This window comes from Rhipicephalus microplus, chromosome 4, assembly GCF_043290135.1.
Source record: "Rhipicephalus microplus isolate Deutch F79 chromosome 4, USDA_Rmic, whole genome shotgun sequence".
In the NCBI taxonomy this organism is placed as follows: Eukaryota; Metazoa; Arthropoda; class Arachnida; order Ixodida; family Ixodidae; genus Rhipicephalus; species Rhipicephalus microplus.
The window spans coordinates 224,721,402-224,741,960 of record NC_134703.1 but is presented as its reverse complement, the minus strand read 5'-3'; the positions used below and the strand labels follow the sequence as shown (position 1 = coordinate 224,741,960).

The window sequence follows — 20,559 nt, the reverse complement described above, 5'->3', positions numbered from 1 at the left end:
CCGGACTTGTTCTCGGAAGAGCTAGGTTTAATCAAAGGGCCACCCATTGAGTTACGCTTGCACGAAGGTGTCGTACCTCGTTTCTTTAAGGCACGTGCCGTGCCTTACGGGATGAGAGATGCCGTTAGCCAAGAGATAGATCGTCTCGTTCAGACAGGAATCTTGACACCAGTTGCTTGCGCTGACTGGGCAACGCCTCTTGTTCCGGTAGTAAAGAAAAATGGGTCCATACGACTTTGGGGTGACTTCAAAGTAACAGTCAACGCTGCTTGCCACACGGAAAAATATCCGTTGCCCAAAATTCAAGACATCTTTGCTAGCTTAAGTGGAGGCGAAGTGTTCTCTACAATCGATCTAAAGGACGCTTACAGTCAGCTACCTCTAGATGAGAACGCAAAGCAGCTTCTAGTCGTTAACATGCAAAAAGGACTATTCTGCTTGAACCGGCTCCCTTTCGGTGTAGCGTCCGCCCCAGCAATTTTCCAGAGACGCATGGAAGCCATCCTTCAAGGAATACCAGGTGTTCAAGTTTACTTGGATGATGTGGTTGTGGCAGAGAAGCAAGACAACTGCGAAAAATTGCGCGAAGTCTTCCAGAGGTTACGGGACTACGGTGTGAAGCTTCACCCAACCAAATGCAAAATACGAAAGAAAGAAGTTGAGTATCTTGGGCACCGCATATGCGCAGATGGCCTTTTGCCGAAAGCGGAGAACATTGAAGCAGTATCAGGAATGCCCAGGCCCACATGTGTGGCAGAGCTGCGGTCATTCATCGGCTTTGTGACGTATTACCATGCATTCCATGGCAACTTGTCCACTGTTCTCGCACCGTTGTATGAAATGTTAAAGAAAAACGCCCGTTGGCAGTGGGGAGCAAGACAAGAGGCCGTTTTCGAAGCAACGAAACGCCTCGTCAAAGGCGCCAAGTTCCTCACGCACTACGATCCGCAAAAGCCCCTCGTGTTAGAAACGGATGCGTCGTCGTACGGCATCGGGGCTGTTTTATACCACAGGGTCAACGGAGAAGCGAAGCCAGTTGGATTTCGGTCGCGCACTCTGACTGCCGCAGAGCGGAATTACGCACAAATTGAGCGTGAAGCGCTGACAGTTGTCTTTGGGGTGACCAAATTTCGTGAGTACCTACTGGGTAATACTCTCACGCTAATTACAGATCACAAGCCACTTCTGCGACTGCTCAGCCCGGACAAGCCCGTACCTGCTCTGGCAGCGGCACGGATCCAACGTTGGTCTTTATTACTCAGCGGCTACACGTACACGATCGAGTACAAGGCAGGAAAAACCCTTCCGGTAGCTGATGCCCTGAGCTGCCTTCCAGCAAGCTACCAGCACGATGCCAGTACCATGGAGTCCATCAATAACGACGCCCGTGAGTACGTACTTTTTGCTGAGCAACTAGACACCACCCTGATGTCGTCTAGTGATTTGGCCCGGGCGACAAAAGCAGATAGCACCCTCAAGCAAGTCGCTGTGTATATTCGCGACGGCTGGCCTAGGAAACTACCGAGATCAAAACCAGACTTACGTCCATTCTTTTTCAAAAAACACGAACTTGTGTGCAGTAATAACATTGTCTACTGGGGCCACCGAGCGATAATTCCGGTTGCCGCCCGGAATTCCGTACTACGCATGCTGCACGAGACTCATCAAGGGATGACGTCGATGAAGAAGTTGGCGCGCTCCATATTTTGGTATCCTGGGCTGGATCGGGACATTGAACGTGTGGTAAACACTTGCCCTGTATGTGTGCAGTGTAGCAGCATGCCATGGCCGGAAACCAAGGAAAAGTGGTCAAGGGTGCACGTAGACTATGCCGGCCCGGTTGACGGACATATTTTGCTCATCGCGGTTGATTCGCACACGAAGTGGATAGAGGTGAGCCCACTGAAGATAGCCAGCACGGGACGGACTATCGAAGCCTTACAATCAATGTTTAGTAGGTTTGGCCTACTACCATTTACAAGTCATTTAAGATATCATTTACAAGTCAGGTAGAAAACACCAAGACGCAAACGCCCTTTTGCACTGCCCACTACCAAATACCCAGCTCAGCATTGGTGAAAGTTCGGCCATCACTTCTACTGCAGCCCCTACGCTCACCTCAATAGACCAGCTATTATCGGACGACAAGTGCACACTTCACTTTTGCCAGTTGTCTGATTCGTATTGTAGGCCTATTATGAACCAGCTCTCAGGAGCTTCCCATCCACCTAACGCACAGCATCGTCGTCAACTCTTGCGATTTAAGCTGGAGAATGGAGTCCTGTATCGTCACATCTACCACCCTGATGGTAAACGCTGGGTTCTCGTGTTACCACACTCTCTTCGACTTGACGTGCTTAAAGCATTCCACGATGACTTGACTGCCGGACATCTTAGTATCCAAAAAACTCACGACTGCATTCTAAGTTGCTTCAACTGGCCTGGTGTTTCTACTAGCATCGCGTGCTACGTTGGTTCCTGTGTCCCGTGCCAGCGTCGTAAAATCCTGACAATTGCACCGGCCAGGCCTCTGCAGCCAATTTCGTGCCCCCCAATGCCATTTGAGGTTGTAGGTATCGACCTTTACGGCCCTCTTCCCGTCACATCTACTGGCAAACGATGGATAGTGACCGCTGTAGACCATTTGACACGCTACGCGAAGACGTCTGTATCAAATGCCTCTGCTTTGGAAGTTGCCGACTTCATTCTGCACGCCATTGTTCTGCGCCACAGCGCCCCTTGTGTATTGCTGAGTGACCGTAGAAGGGTGTTCCTGTCACAAGTGTTAAATGAGGTATTGCACGCCTCTGGAATAACACACAAGACAGCTTCAAGCTACCACTCTCAGACCAATTGTCTCACCGAGAGGTTTCACCGTACTCTTGCTGATATGATAGCCATCTACACCAGTCCAGATCACAAAAACTGGGATACTCTCCAACCATTCTTCCCCTTTGCCTACAACATTGCCGTTCAGCGCACCACCGGTTATTCGCCATTCTACCTTGTTTATGGACGTTCCCCTACTTTCTTCCTCGACATTTCCTTTTTCAACAGTGACATCAACTTGTCTCCGTCTTCCAGCGAGGAATACATTTCAAGACTAGCCCTGTGTCACGATCGTGCTCGCATTAACACCAAAGTGAGACAGCAAGATGGAAAAGTCATTTATGACGCATCCCATCACCTTGTATTCTTCCGACCTGGTGACGAGGTGCTCCTGTTCACACCTATTCGTACGCCTGGTCTGTGTGACAAGTTTCAGCCACACTTCATTGGGCCTTACATAGTTATTGAACAGACTTTGCCCGTTAATTATCATGTGACCCCACTTGTCGTCCAAACAGACCGCCGTCACCGCAATACAAAGATCGTGCACGTGTCTCGCATGAAGCCCATCAGGTGACGTTCTCTGCCACATTGACTTGCTACTGGCAGGTTGGCCGCTTCGTTGTGGGGGGAATTAGTGTGGGCATTCATTACGCGCTTCTTCTCATACATGCATTATCATGATCATCATCATCCGTCTTCTCATATATGCATTATCATAATCATCATCATCCCTCTGGGTTCCTGTCCTCATCTTTACTGGGTGTCACCACAATCATCATCGGGTGTGTGCACGCCCGGTCTCAGACTGCCTGTTCGAGTCCTTGGCTGAATAAACGCTGTCTCAACCCAGACATCATAATACACACACACACGCACACACACACGCACACACACACACACACACACACACACACACACACACACACACACACACACACACACACACACACACACACACACACACACACACACACACACACACATATATATATATATATATATATATATATAGGCAGGCATGGTGGCGAAAATGGCCGTAGCGTTGCAATAAGTCAAGTAGATCCTCCAAGAGAACGGTAACAACGGAAGTGTTTAATTCGACAGTTTCGGCCAGAGTCTGGCCTTCATCAGGAGTCATGGTACATTCTGTTTGCGCTCACATTTATAGTATTTTGGGTAAAAAATGAGAGGGAAGGAACGAAAAAAAAAAAAAAAAACAGAAAGAAAGAAAGAGTTTGAAAAACGAGAGAGGAAAGGATATCCAGAAAGTTCCAGGTTCCACTGTGCTTCGCGAGTGGCGTCGTCAGTGTGTATTTTCTTAGTATTGCGTTCAGTGCAGTTTGGTGGCGGTCCCTTTATTGTAGACGGGGCCTGGCTAAGGTAAGGGCTTGCGTGTCGCGAAAAATGCTTTTTTTATTATTATTTTTTATTTTTTATTTTTTAAAGACCGTCACTAATTCGGCGTCGGGGACAGCGTTCCGAGGCTCCAGGAAGTCGGCGCGGGAGAAAATGTTTCTTAAGGCGCTGTCTGTCGTTTTGAATGCTATTTTGCTCTGCGAATCCGCGTTTGGGGGTTTTAATTGTGTATGGGGTGGCCCTTCTATATGTCGGGCTTTGTTGTCGAAATGCGGGAAGGGTTTCCAAACTGCGAGAAAGGACGTTTGAAGTGATTGCTATTTTGTACTGGGAAACCGCGTTCGGGGCGTTTAGTTGTGTATGTGGATGTCGGGCTTTGTTGCCAAAATCGGGGAAGGGTTGCCAAAAGGCGAGAAGGGGCGTTTGAAGTGATTGCATTTTGTTCTGGGAATCCACGTTCGGGGCTTTTAGTTGTGCATGCGGTGACCCTTCGACAAGTCGGGCTTACAACTATTGTTCGGTTATTCAGAGAAATAGAAATAGACGACAGTGGTTCACTGAAACACGCAAAGATATTTGTAGTTGTCCAGTCCTCGTCGCCGCCACAGTGCCGCGAAATCTTGAACTGTTATGATTACAATTATAAACTTACATATACACACATACACCCCCATACATATGCGCATATGCATAAGTACATATACACATATAAATGCATATGTATATATTATAGTGCTTTGATTGCTGCAAGTGTACCCGGACTTTCATTTATGCCTTTTTCGAGGGTGTTAAATCGGTGTATGAGGTATGATTCACGTTGTTCACGTTCCCGGTTTGATTTAAATCCTGTTTCTAAAAGTGTGACTGACAATTTGTCGAAGGAGTGGCCGGGAAGGTTAAGGTGTTTTGATAGAGGTAGATTCGGCGCTGATTTCGCGTGGGCTCTGTGATTATTGAAACGAATCCTAAAGGGTGTTTCCGTTTGTCCGATGTATTGCATGCCGCACACGTTGCATTCAAGTAGATATACCACATTAGGGGAATCGCATGTTAGATTTCCTCGTATGTTAATTGAAAAGTTGGATTGTGTGCTGCTTGCCTTGCTTGTATCTCGCATCGCTTTGCATACAAAACATCGAGGCTTCAGACAAGGTCGGCATGAACTGTCGGAAGTTGAAGTATTGATTTGGGAGTTTACAAGTGTGTCTTTGAGGTTGCGTGTTCGTCGGTAAACGACGCCAGGAGCCGATGGGAATGCACGTTTTAGACGTTCACTTTGTTCCAGTATGTTGTAATGTCGTTTAAGGATTTTGTTAACGTTGGGGAAATTCGTGCTGTATGTTAAACATAGGTGTGTCTGTTGCAGGTTGTGTTGTGGTGGCCGCTTCATCAGAAGGTCATCACGCTGAAGTTTTCTAGCTTTTTGAATAGCGTCATTCAAAAAGCTAGAAAACTTCAGCGTGATGACCTTCTGATGAAGCGGCCACCACAACACAACCTGCAACAGACACACCTATGTTTAACATACAGCACGAATTTCCCCAACGTTAACAAAATCCTTAAACGACATTACAACATACTGGAACAAAGTGAACGTCTAAAACGTGCATTCCCATCGGCTCCTGGCGTCGTTTACCGACGAACACGCAACCTCAAAGACACACTTGTAAACTCCCAAATCAATACTTCAACTTCCGACAGTTCATGCCGACCTTGTCTGAAGCCTCGATGTTTTGTATGCAAAGCGATGCGAGATACAAGCAAGGCAAGCAGCACACAATCCAACTTTTCAATTAACATACGAGGAAATCTAACATGCGATTCCCCTAATGTGGTATATCTACTTGAATGCAACGTGTGCGGCATGCAATACATCGGACAAACGGAAACACCCTTTAGGATTCGTTTCAATAATCACAGAGCCCACGCGAAATCAGCGCCGAATCTACCTCTATCAAAACACCTTAACCTTCCCGGCCACTCCTTCGACAAATTGTCAGTCACACTTTTAGAAACAGGATTTAAATCAAACCGGGAACGTGAACAACGTGAATCATACCTCATACACCGATTTAACACCCTCGAAAAAGGCATAAATGAAAGTCCGGGTACACTTGCAGCAATCAAAGCACTATAATATATACATATGCATTTATATGTGTATATGTACTTATGCATATGCGCATATGTATGGGGGTGTATGTGTGTATATGTAAGTTTATAATTGTAATCATAACAGTTCAAGATTTCGCGGCACTGTGGCGGCGACGAGGACTGGACAACTACAAATATCTTTGCGTGTTTCAGTGAACCACTGTCGTCTATTTCTATTTCTCTGAATAACCGAACAATAGTTGTAAGCCCGACTTGTCGAAGGGTCACCGCATGCACAACTAAAAGCCCCGAACGTGGATTCCCAGAACAAAATGCAATCACTTCAAACGCCCCTTCTCGCCTTTTGGCAACCCTTCCCCGATTTTGGCAACAAAGCCCGACATCCACATACACAACTAAACGCCCCGAACGCGGTTTCCCAGTACAAAATAGCAATCACTTCAAACGTCCTTTCTCGCAGTTTGGAAACCCTTCCCGCATTTCGACAACAAAGCCCGACATATAGAAGGGCCACCCCATACACAATTAAAACCCCCAAACGCGGATTCGCAGAGCAAAATAGCATTCAAAACGACAGACAGCGCCTTAAGAAACATTTTCTCCCGCGCCGACTTCCTGGAGCCTCGGAACGCTGTCCCCGACGCCGAATTAGTGACGGTCTTTAAAAAATAAAAAATAAAAAATAATAATAAAAAAAGCATTTTTCGCGACACGCAAGCCCTTACCTTAGCCAGGCCCCGTCTACAATAAAGGGACCGCCACCAAACTGCACTGAACGCAATACTAAGAAAATACACACTGACGACGCCACTCGCGAAGCACAGTGGAACCTGGAACTTTCTGGATATCCTTTCCTCTCTCGTTTTTCAAACTCTTTCTTTCTTTCTGTTTTTTTTTTTTTTTTCGTTCCTTCCCTCTCATTTTTTACCCAAAATACTATAAATGTGAGCGCAAACAGAATGTACCATGACTCCTGATGAAGGCCAGACTCTGGCCGAAACTGTCGAATTAAACACTTCCGTTGTTACCGTTCTCTTGGAGGATCTACTTGACTTATATATATATATATATATATATATATATATATATATATATATATATAGTGGGAGTAATAATTCAATGGGCCAGTTAGTCTTCGTGAAGGTATGGGATATGGCACAACGGGAGGGTTGTCAACAAGAATAAATATATTTATTTCCCAACAGTTCTGAGAAGGGTCCTCCCTTCATCAGGGGATGAGTTATACTAACATGAACTTCCAAACTTCGTTGCTGCCGCGTCCCTCTCGCCTTGAAAGATGTTTGCGAGAGTGAGAGAGAACTAAAAATAAATAAAGAAAAAAAAGAGAAGAAAAAAGACCAAAAGGGAAAAAAATAAAAAAAGAAAGAAAGTAAAAAAGAGGAAGAACCCCTGTCAACACTGAGAACGAAACCAAATGTCCGTGTATGTCCACATCCGGTTCTTATCCCGTGCTGGTCAGTTCTCAACGTGTGTCGGGCCCCCCAAGATTGTCGCCGCGGTGTCGGTCTGTGACGGCGTGCGTAAGGAAAGGGTTTCCCCTTAATGGGTCGGTCGGCTCTTTACCTTTCATCTTCGTCCGTTTCCCTTCAATGGTCATCAAGTGGTAGGCGAACATAAACACTTTGTATGTGCATGTGAAGAAAATAAAAAAGAAAAAAAAAAGAAGAGAAAACTACAAGAACAAAAAAGGACAGTGTACACGTACGAGTCAGTCAGAAAAAACAAGCATGGTCTCCAGCTATCAATCTTTGTCACCAATTTCCTCCTGGCTTACTTCTCGGAGGCAGGAGAGTCTTCCCGGGTCCTCGTTGATGCCGGATACTAATGTTCGAAATTTGAAAATAAAATATGCCTCACACTGTTCGCACTCGCGCCTGTTTGAGAAACCGGACTGCAAAAGAGTTATGCTGATATTTTCAAAACTGTGGTTTGACAGGCGCAGATGTCTAGATAAAGGTAGCTTCGGCAGTGAAGTGGCGTGGTACCGGTGGTTATTGAACCGCAGCCGAAATGGCGTGTCTATTTGGCCGATATATTCTTGTCCCCAGATGTTGCAATGTAGCATGTATATTACGTTACTGGAGTCACAATTAAGGCTTTCAGTTATGCAGAATTTGAAATTCGGGAAGTTCGCTTTGGATTCACGCGTTGTGACCATCTGTGGGCATACCTTGCATCGAGCTTTTCCGCAGGGATGGCACCCTGATTGAATTTTGGGGGTGTTTCTTTTTGCTCTGACAAGAATGTCCTTCAGATTTTCATCCCTGCGGTACACCTCGTGAGGTGGCTTCGCGAAAATAGAAGTTAGTCGTTTGCTTTGCCTGATTATGTTGAAATGGCGGGAAAGTATGTCGATTCGGGGCGCTGATGAGGAGTAAGTTAGTACAAGGTTCGTTTGGGAAGTCGTTTTAGATACTCTGTTTGCTCCCTTAATTATATCATTCCTGTTTACGTTGCGAGCACGTAGTATGGCATCGTCAATAATGTCTTCCGGATAATTTTGTTTCAATAAGGAATGCTTTAGGTGTTCTGCGTGTCTGTCAAATTTCTGCATATTGGTGCATACTCTTCGGTACCGGTAGGCCTGAGAATATGGAATAGCCGTTTTGCAATGCTTTGGGTGGCTGCTGTTGAAATGTAAGTACATTTGACGGTCTGTAGGCTTTTTGTAAAGGTTTGTTGACAAGCGGTCATTTTTGACCGTGACAGTGACGTCCAAGAAGTTAATGCTAGATTTGGAAATTTCGTGCGTGAATTTAATTGACGGGTGGCACTTGTTAAAATCCTCTATGAAGCGGAAAAGACTTCCCTCAGCGTGGTTCCATATCATAAATATATCGTCTAAGTATCTTCTGTAGTAGAAAGGTTTCAAGGTGCCTCCTTCAATGAATGGGATTTCAAGTAAAGCCATAAAGGTGCTCGCGAAGTTTGGGGCCATTTTCGTGCCCATTGCAGTGCCACTGACCTGAAGGAAATGCTTGCCATTGAACTCAAAATGGTTATAATTTAGTACAAGTTCAAGAAGTGTAAACAGTACCTCGCCACTTACACTAGTTGATGAGTCAGATTTTACATATTCAGAAACCATAGCCGCTGTTCCGTCATGATGATAATGATATATATAAATATATATATATGTATATATATATATATATGAGATATAACAGACAGTAATGCCAAGGATTGTACAGGGGAAGTTATTAGAACCAATGGAATGTAAATAAGAAGAAAGACGAAAGAAAAGTGGATGAAAAAATTACCAGCTGTGAGCTGGAATCGAACCTACGACCTTCGAATAACGCGTTCGATGCTCTAACCACTGAGCTATCACAGCGGCCGTCCCTCCATCCACTTTTGGGGGTTTATATGTGAATTTAGAAGTAGGAGCGACAGTCAGCGCCATCTATAAGCCAAACAACGAGTGTGAAAACACTCTTATTCGCATGTTTGGCGTCACGTAGCACGTGAACTTATTATGCGCGGGCAGCTGATTAATTGTCCCTCTTATACAACCTAAACACACCAAGTCTGCCAGTACGAGACCCTCGTTCAATGAAATAAGTGAAAGAAGCGTATACCTAAGGGCTCGTTTTTCGCGTTTTAACACAATATTAATGAGATCTAACAGACAGTAATGCCAAGGAATGTACATATATATACATATGGAATGTACATATATATATGTACATTCCATGTACATATATTACATAATACATAAGTTCACGTGCTACGTGACGCCAAACATGCGAATAAGAGTGTTTTCACACACGTTGTTTGGCTTAGAGATGGTGCTGACTGTCACTCCTACTTCTAAATTCACATATAAACCCCAAAAAGTGGATGGAGGGACGGCCGCTGTGATAGCTCAGTGGTTAGAGCATCGAACGCGTTATTCGAAGGTCGTAGGTTCGATTCCTGCTCACAGCTGGTAATTTTTTCATCCACTTTTCTTTCTTCTTTCTTCTTATTTACATTCCATTGGTTCTAATAACTTCCCCTGTACATTTCTTGGCATTACTGTCTGTTATATCTCATTAATATTGTGTTAAAACACGGAAATACGAGCCCCTAGGTATACACTTCTCTCCCTTATTTCATTGAACGGGGGTCTCGTACTAGCAGACTTGGTGTGTTTAGGTTGTATAAGAGGGACAATTAATCAGCTGCCCGCGCATAATAAGTTCACGTGCTACGTGACGCCAAACATGCGAATAAGAGTGTTTTCACACTCGTTGTTTGGCGTATAGATGGCGCTGACAGTCACTCCTACTTCTAAATTCACATATAAACCCCAAAAAGTGGATGGAGGGACGGCCGCTGTGATAGCTCAGTGGTTAGAGCATCAAACGCGTTATTCGAAGGTCGTAGGTTCAATTCCTGCTCACAGCTGGTAATTTTTTCATCCACTTTTCTTTCTTCTTTCTTCTTATTTACATTCCATTGGTTCTAATAACTTCCCCTGTACATTCCTTGGCATTACTGTCTGTTATATCTCATTAATATTGTGTTAAAACACGGAAATACGAGCCCTTAGGTATACACTTCTCTCCCTGATATATATATATATATATATATATATATATATATATATCATCATCAGCCTGACTACGTCCACTGCAGGACAAAGGCCTCTCCCATGTTCTGCCAGTTAACCCGGTCCTGTGCTTGCTGCTGCCAATTTATACCCGCAAACTTCTTAATCTCATCTGCCCACCTAACCTTCTGTCTCCCCCTAACCCGCTTGCCTTCTCTGGGAATCCAGTTAGTTACCCTTAACGACCAGCGGTTATCCTGTCTACGTGCTACATGCTCAGCCCATTTCCTCTTCTTGATTTCAACTATGATATCCTTAACCCTTGTTTGTTCTTTAATAACTCTGCTCTCTTCTTGTCTCTTAAGGTTACACCTACCATTTTTCTTCCCATTGCTTGCTGCGTCGTCCTCAATTTAACCTGAACCCTCTTTGTAAGTCTCCAGGTTTCTGCTCCGTAGCTAAGTACCAGCAAGATACAGCTGTTATATACCTTCCTCTTGGTGGATAGTGGCAATCTACCTGTCATAATTTGAGAGTGCTTGCCAAATGTGCTCCACCCCATTCTTATACTTCTAGTCACTTCAATCTCGTGGTTCCGCTCCGCGGTTATTACCTGCCCTAAGTAGACATAGTCTTTTACAACTTGAAGTGCACCATTACCTACCTCGAAGCGCTACTCTTTTCCGAGGTTGTTGTACATTACTTTCGTTTTCTGCTGATTGATTTTAAGACCCACCTTTCTACTCTCTTTGTATAACTCCGTATTCATGAGTTGCAATTCGTCCCCTGTGTTACTTAACGATTCAATGTCATCGGCGAAGCGCAGGTTACTAAGGTACTCTCCATTAACTCTTATCCCTAATTGTTCCCATTCTAGGCTTCTGAAAACCTCCTGTAAGCATGCGGTAAATAGCATTGGGAAGATTGTGTCCCCCTTCCTTACACCCTTCTTTATTGGTATTCTGGTGCTTTCTTTATGAAGCACTATGATAGCAGTTGATCCCCTGTAGATTTCTTCAAGGATGTTTATATATACTTCATCGACGCCGTGATTCTGCAGTGTCTGCATGACGGCTTATATTTATATATAATATAAATATATATACATACTCATACATACATAGCACACAAGCTACAAAGGTTCGTTGCCAAACAAACTGCTTCTCCTTCACCACGCTATTCATATTTTAGTTTTGCTTTAATGCTTTCTCAGTTAGGCTATCAATTATTTTCCTCTTTTGTCACTTTGTGATCTTTTTTAGAGATTTTTAACTTGTCTACTTATGATATGTTGCTATTGTCTCATGGTCGTAACGTCGACGAAGGCAACAGTCGGCGTGCCAAAGAAAAAACTTTTTTTATTTGGCCAAACTTGCGGCTGAGGAACTGAAGGGCAAACTACAGCACTATCACTGGCACTAGTAGTGGCAAATGGAGCATCGGTCGATGATCACTTGACAAGTGGCGATGTATGTTGGCATTTATACATGTGTCGTAAATTCCAGCATTATTGCTAGTGGCCACGAAAGTTCCAGAAGAATCGGTAATATTTGCATTGTGTGCGTAATTGCATCAGCAAGTTTTATGATTATTTCAATGGTTCTTAGTCAATCGGCATGGTTGCACAAGGCAGCACTTACACCTGTATTAGGGTGGTAACAAAACTTTAGGAAGGGGCGTGGCACTATCACATTCTCATTGTGTCTTTATGCCCATTGCTCTCCTGTCTCGTTTAACTCTGGAATAGGTGTGATAATCCACACCTATTCAAATCGATCACCAGTGTTCGATACTTTGAATTGCCATGCTGAATTGGCACGGTGGATTTGTTTCTAGTGCACCCAGTACCTCCACTGAACTTTCAGAAACGGTTTGAAAATTTCTGCTTTGGCTATAATGTGATTTTTGACCGACCATTGCTCAAAAAAAATATGTGTTTGTTCTTAGGAAAGTGCATGTGGCTTACACACTTAGGATAAATGCATGCTGCTCTTGGTTACGCTTCAGTAACACCAAAGTTTTGCAATCAATTGAGTTCTTGCAAGGGAAATATGAACTTGTGGCATCATCTTCTCCATCTGATAGTGTTGGGCGAATATTGATTGCCCAAAACGTACACGAGCTACTCACTAGTGAGTGGTTGTTTGGGGTCAGGAAAGATTTATTCTATGGAAACCTATTTCCGAAAGTCTTCCACAGGTGTAATGTGTGCAACTGGCCTTTTCAGCCAGATTTCAGCATTTTTGCTTTTTTGGTTTTGCTTCAGTCGTTAAAGCTGACCGAGGGATGTATCCGGTCTCCACTGTCATGCGCATCACTAGACACTATATTGCAAGCACACCTAAGTTGAATGATGAGGAGACAAGCTTTGAGTCTGAAGATGCACACTTCGGAGCGTCAATCTCTGACAGCAATGACATTTCGCATCAGCCTGGCACATTCGTAGCCATTCAGGGGTTGGTTTTCTTTTCGGCCTCAAGTGGCCTCCTCCGCTGTGCATGCGTAGCTGCCAGTTTGTGAGTGCAATGTTTGAGCTACTCTGGCTACATGTAAGGTCTACATGCTCTGCATTTAAGCTCTGCAATAAAGGTTCACTACAAAACATGGCGAGTTTCGCTTGGTCAAGGTTGTGTAGCAAAACAATGCACTGCATATATGAACAGATGAATAATTAACACAGATTCACAAGACAGACCAGAACTCCGTGCACAAACGACTTTTGTGCAATTGCTCTAGCTTGTCACCTGTATACATAATAAATTAAAGGTGACATGTGCATTGACACATGAAAGTATTACTCCACAGTTCTAGTGAGCGTGGGCTTTCAAAACACAACAAGCAATTCATCAAAACGTTTTAAACCACTTGAACTTAACATTGTCTGAATCTAGTGCAGTAGAGGGTGAGCTTACACAATTTGCCACCCATTATTTCATTCATAAAAAAAAAAACACTTTCATCTCTTCTCTCTTTTTTTGCAGTTATTTCTCCCATGTGCTAGCTTCTTTGTTTTCTGAACACATGATGTGCGCTTACAGTATGCTGCTGCATTGCTTGAAATCATCAACTTTGTTACCAAATTTTATGTTGCTGCAGACTTTTGTTCAGGCATTGGCTGGTTTGGCCCACATATGTATTGCCTTATGTAAGTGAGGTTTCATACGTTATGCCAGTTGAACAATACATGGTTATACCTAGCTTAACCTTGCACTTTTCTCATTACACCTGCTCAGCATTTGTTTTTCTGCGCAGCCCATGCAGTTTGTCAAGATTTTAAAAGATTGCTGCGACACAAATGTGTTGATTTCATCGTATCTTCTCAAACTGTGGAATTCACCGATATCATTGTTCGAGAGGCAACACCAAGAACAAAGCTGTTATAATTTTATTTCTATACAAAAACCACACTGTTTTCGGAGTGGAGCAACACACAGTGGCTTATTTTTGGGATCGAAAGTGATGCCTCATCACACGGGAGTGATCACATAAGTCGTGCGTTTTGACAGATTTATGTGTGTCACGAATTTTTTCGGGAGCGCTTGTGAAGGATAGATTTAAGAGAGATGGGAGACGTGGGTGTGGCAAGACAAACACACTTTGTCACCCAAAAGATAAAAGGCAATAAAAGCCAAAGCGAAAACGAACACTCGGGAGTACACAAATTTGCTCCAGTAACAGCTTGTACATGAGTGTTTTAATAAAAACATCAAGACTCTGGAGTTTTGCAGACACGTAGCTTCATCTGTTGACGCAGTTTTCGGTAGTGCAAGACACAATTTTCTTGCACAGTCTGATGCCCAACCAGGTGCAACTAGCCCGTGCGAAACGGTTGAGCTAAATATTAGGTTGTTTGTGCAGTGAATACTCAGAAAAAGAGCTACAAATTTCTCTCCCATCGTCGGACGTCTCACCGAACCTCCATGAAACGTTTGCTTGTTCCCTCGCCAGAACGACGGCGAAAACAAGAGCACATATAACAGCTTCGTGCTCTACGAAGAAAGACCTTAATCACGCTACTGTTGCATTGTGCATCGCCATGGGCATAAAGGACTTCAGTTTCACTGATTCGCATAGCTGTCTCAAAGCAGAGCACCAAGAGCGCTGGATACAAGTTGTTGCGAATGTGTTGGGTAAGCGAATTACTCACGTTCTCCACGGCTGGTCGCATGACAAAGTGCGATAATGTAGTTTTCTGTTACTGTTTATATAGCCTTGATGGAGAACCATGGTGACTTTGAATATGAAGCTCTACAAAACCTCTTACCGCGGTGCGCGTCGTGTTAAATGCAGACTGGTGACACGGCCGAAAAGCATCGCACAAGCTGCGACCACTGATAATTTGAAGTGGTCACCACCATACAGCATCGTGCAGTTATGGCTTTAGAGGCTCTACGTTCCGGCTTTAACTAGCAAATGATAACATGTACGTCATTCAGGTAAATCACAAAATGTTAGTCGTGACCACACTAAGGTTTTTCTTGCCCTTGGTGCCCGCGATTGCCGAAGCTATCTCGGAGGCCTGAGTATTGCCTTTCGTTATACACCAAGAAAGTGAACGTGTACATGTATCCCCATTTCCGGTACAGTTGAACCTCGCTACAATGAACGCCACTTCAACCAAATTTCCACTACAACGAAAAATTCACGGTTCCCTATCAGCAGTCCATAGGAGTTAATGCATAAATATTGTTGCCACATCGAACACTTTTTCTTCTGCCATCCCGCTTCAGAATGAAATTTTACGATGCCATTCCAGGCTCAGATAATTATTGCTATACAGTGTTCAGCAAGCATGGGCACCGCCATTGCTCGATAGTGATGGCATGAGACTGCCCTGCTTTTGCCACTGGCTTGTTTTTGACCCTCAAATGATCCGAAGCTAAAGCTGAGTTGCTCAGTTCATGGTTTCCTTCACGCAGCTGCTGGGTTTAACGGCGGAATGACGCCTTTTTTGATGCCAATACTTTTCATTTCATTTGCACTTGGCCAGTGTGGTAACTAATCAGAGCGTCTGTCTGCTTGCATTATCAACAACATCAGCTAGCTGCGAGTGATGGATAATAAAAAGGGCATAAAATAAGGCACAAGTCGCTCTTCCACGATACTCTGCCTCAGTGTATATCTCGGCGTTGTCAGATACACTTCATAGATGGACAGCTGCTGGTGTTAACGTGTTAATGCAACTGTTTGGTTCGTTCGGAAAAGTGCTTGTAAGCCTTGTTTCAGTGTGCTTTTCACCGTGGCCTCGCTATGCATAAGTGAGAATGGCATCATGATGCTGCTGGGAAAGAATTGGAAGCAGCGGGCACTTTTTGAATTTTGAAAATAAACGTTCCTTTGTTTTGCTAGCTCAGACCAGCTATATTTTTTCGATTTCAATACAACGAAATTTTCGCTTTAACGACATCTTTTTCTGCGTCTTGTCAGTTTTGTTTTAGCGGGGTTTGACTGTACACACAAACGGAAGACAACCGTAAAATACAGAACTTTTTAGGATGCATTATAGAACAGTTCAATGCTCAAAAACGGAGAGATGGATGGAGAATGCAACTGCAAAGTGAGTTGCATTCTCTATTGTCCACTTTGAAGAAAGTGGGTATCTGCTAAAGTGAGTTCATCGATAGTAAGACACATTGCTCACTGTACTTTGTCGCTTTGGCATCATGTGTACACCCAAATTTAATGCATTCGGGCATTATAGAACGCACGTCGAAGTGCTTGCCTCGAACTTGATGTCATGCATCGCTCTCTTGCGCTTGAAATGCGAGTTGCAGCACGTCGAAAGAAACTGAAACATCTTTAGCATTATACCGGCACTTGGCTTTGATGAGCTTTCTTCTTTTCTGAAGCGATGTTGGATTGAGGTTAGATGCTTGCCAGCGCCTTGATTATCAGGGAACCGCGCCTCAACACGGTAGGAAGGCCTATGCAGGTTCACTTGTGGAAGGCTCTTCTTGCTTTACCCAGTTATGACCAGCGCGACGATGGGCGCACTGGTGGCGGCATTTTTCGTAGTGCCGCCTGGGCAAAGTCTGACGTCTATACTCACCGTAGACGGCTAAATAAACAACTAAGTGGATAACGGCATTTTTATGTCTGATTCCATTTCTCACGTAGCCAACGAAATAGACAGCTTTGAGGAGACCGCAGATAAATAAGATGCAGGCTACTTTGCCGTCCACACAAGATAGCAGCTCAGCAAACTGCTCGGAAAGCTCGGATATCACACGAATTGTCGTCTGCACTCAAGCAGATGCTTTTTTATACACTCAATGTGTGCAGTGTTCAATTGTTGAGATTTTCACACGATCACCTGAAAATTATATAACAGTTACGTTTGCTTTTTGTAGCTTTCTCTTCTCGACGCAAGGTGCCGCCTCGTCACGTGGAAGCCATCCAGACGTGTTCCGTTTCTCAGACAACATGGGCTTGATGCTGTCTTCTAAGCTGTCTACGTAGACTGTCTATGATGCGGTCTTAGAATTGGAACACAGCCCATATTCTAACCAAAACTGACTCTAGCTCAGTGTGAATCCCTTACTAGCTTTAGTCCTTAGCCCTAAGCCAGCACCTTTTCTATTTTTTCTGTGCGCGGGCGAAGGAGCGGTTTCAACGAGAAGCGGCTGTAGGTGCTAGTGCAGCGTTTCCCCGCCAGGCACCGCAGCTGGAGTAAAGATGCCGCCGCGTTGTCTCTCGCACAAACAAGTGCCGCGGATGCATTCGAAGCTGCTATCCGGCTCGGTTTTCGGCTGTATTTGCATTGTTCAAGATGTAATGGAAACGAGAATCACGAAGCACTTGTTCTGGACACCTAGCTCATTTTAAAGGTATGTGTCGTTCGGGACTACTTGATCTGGGCGCTCACGCATCGTCTGCTTGGCCGATACCACGTAGGTAATGCCAGTAATCCCCAGATCATTTCGTGATGATGATGATTGATATGTGGGGTGTACGTTCCAAAACCATCATATGAATATGAGAAACGCCATAGTGAAGGGCTCCGGAAATTTCGACTACCTGGGGTTCTTTAAGGGGAGACGCGGGTCGAAAAGTCGCGTTTTTTTTTCCAAATTTCACCTTTTCTGTTTTTTGTTGCTTTATCATCTTTATACATTATATTTTGACATCTGAAAATATCACAGCGAAATAAGCATCAGAAGTCAGTGAAAAACGCGTCTGAGTGAGCGGCAGTGACGCGCGGCATCACGAAATTTACACAAAACGGGCTGCTGTTCGCGTGCTCGCGGGGCCGCGAAGAGAGCTGTCCGCCATATTGCGGCCGCTGGCTCGTGTAGAGTTGTCCTTACTCTCCACGATCCCGGTTCTTGAAGTCTCGTACGTTCACGAAAAATCTAAAAAAAAGCAACAAAAACAGTCTTTTCCCGCCGTTTCAAACCGCGCGCCACTAACGCAGGGCCGCCATTGGCTGACAGCACCCGTGTTTTCTTGCCGTAGTTCGCTTCACTGTTTTCCGGAGTTATTTTTCGCTGTTTTCGTGCGATGGCAAGCCCGAAAAAGGCCGTTGCCGACCATCGGAAATACAGAAGTAAGAACAAGTTCAGAGGGAAGCGGCGGAGGACGTACAAGAAAGCCACCGCCAACGAAAATGTCCGCGACGGGCCAGCGGCCGGTAGGCCTAACATCGACCACGGCAACGTCGACCATGGCAACTGCGACGACGAGATCAACGCTGCAGTGAATTTTGTGAGTGCATCGCAGAAAAAGATCGCGTTATTCGAAAACGACGTCAGGCCGAATGCCGATCGTGCCGAAAGCGTAGTGCTGTGCGAGTTGGGTGCATTGACGGCCGTCGTCGCAGGCGCGGCATGCCCCGTTTGTCACGAGAGTAAACTCGCAGTTCGGGCACCGAATAAAAAGCGGAAAGGCCTTTCGGCGTTTCTGGAGCTACACTGCGAGAATGCGGAGTGCTCGGAGAGCATCCTTTCGTCCGCGTACTCGTCGAAGCGGGTCGCGTCAGATGGCGGCCGCGGTGCAAGCAGAAGCTACGACAGCGGGAGTTCGCGTGACGCCTTTGCCGTGAACCTGAAAGTGGTGCTTGCAGCGCGTGCCGTCGGTATCGGGCATGAGCAACTTTCACGATTTTGTGCAGTAGTTGGATTGCCAAACCCTATGCACCATAAGACCTTCCATGCTATCGGCAAAAAGATTCACAGTGCGGCAGTGAAGGCTGTCTGTGAAAACATGCAAAGGGCACGCAGCGTCACCAAAGAGGTGGCTGGTAACAGTGACGTGCCAGTCATGTTTGACGGCACATGGCAAAAAAGAGGCCACAAAAGCCACAATGGTGTGGGAACTGTAGTGTCCTTGGACACTGGTTTGTGCCTGGACTATGAAGTGCTTTCCAACTTCTGCCTGGCGTGCAGTTTGCATAACGACATGGGAGGCGATGAAGAAACATGGCAGGCGTTTCATCATCCCGTTTGTGAGAAGAATTGCGACTGTTCTTCGCATGCCATGGAGGCCGAAGCTGCAGTGCGCATTTGGCAGAGGACTGTGGACTATGAGACACCCCTGCGGTTCACCATCTTCCTAAGCGATGGAGACAGCAAGGCCTACAACGGGGTCTGTGATGCCAACGTGTACCCTGACACTCCAATTGAAAAAGAGGAGTGCACCAACCACGTGGCGAAACGTCTGGGCACCGGCCTGCGGAAGCTGCCAACGCCACTTCCACGAGGGGAGAAGCTGAAGGAGACCACCATCCAGAAGCTTCAAACTTACTTTCAGGTGGCCATTGTGAACAATCGGGGAAATGTCCACAAGATGTACACTGCCATATGGGCCTCATGTTTGCACTCGTGCTCAACAGACGGTGCTGGAAGTCACAAGTTCTGTCCTGCAGGCCCAGACTCGTGGTGCAAGCACCGACGTGCTGAGGCGCAGGGCCAGCCTGCACCGTGCCACACCCCCCTCCTGACCAAGGCCCAGGGTTTGGCAGTCCTCCCAATCTACAAGCGTCTCACAGATGCGAAGCTGCTTGCCCGGTGCCTCCACGGCAAGACACAGAACGCGGCCGAGTCCCTGAACAGCAAAATATGGCTGCTGTGTCCAAAGACCCGGTTTGCTTCCCGGACTGCTGTGGAAACAGCCACAGCCATTGCAGTCCTGTGGTTCAACCGGGGCCACGCGAGCTTTGAAAAGGTGCTGGAAGAGCTTGGGGTGCTTCCTTCGGAGGCCCTGGTTACCCTCAGCGACCGCCGAGACAGCATGCGCATGCACAAGATGAATGTGCGTCAGACCGCTGAGGCGAGGGCACACCGTCGCAGTGCAGCCAAGAGGGCCCGGGTGGAAGAGTCCTGCCGCACCAGCCGGGAAGGGAAAACCTACGGTGCTGGAGAGTTTTAGACAACTGATATTCCCTCTGGACATGTGTGTATGTGTTCAGCACAAGTTTCGTGCTACTGCGTTTTTCATTTTTGTAAATACAGACTTTCAAACTTTCAAACGCGTTTTTCTCATTTCGCAATTTTGGCCAATTTGCATTTTTTGCGGGAAGTGTTTCGGGCACTTAGAATGGTCATACGACGACGAAATTTGGCACACACATTGAGGAGAGTGCGTAGGGTGCCGATATCTACTTGAATCAGCACAACCTATCAGCTGTAAATATCTATTAATAAATTTAATGGTGGTCGAGTGGAAAAAAAAGGGTAGTTTGCTACACAGATGTTTTTTTCATA

General features: G+C 45.4%; 1 protein-coding gene across 1 annotated transcript in view; it reads left to right on the top strand.

Annotated features, from left to right (window-relative positions):
• Window positions 1–20,559, top strand: part of pyd (zonula occludens-like protein polychaetoid) — a gene marked incomplete at its 5' end in the record, with an annotated part of 754,603 nt that overhangs the window by 465,390 nt on the left and 268,654 nt on the right. The window lies entirely within an intron of this gene.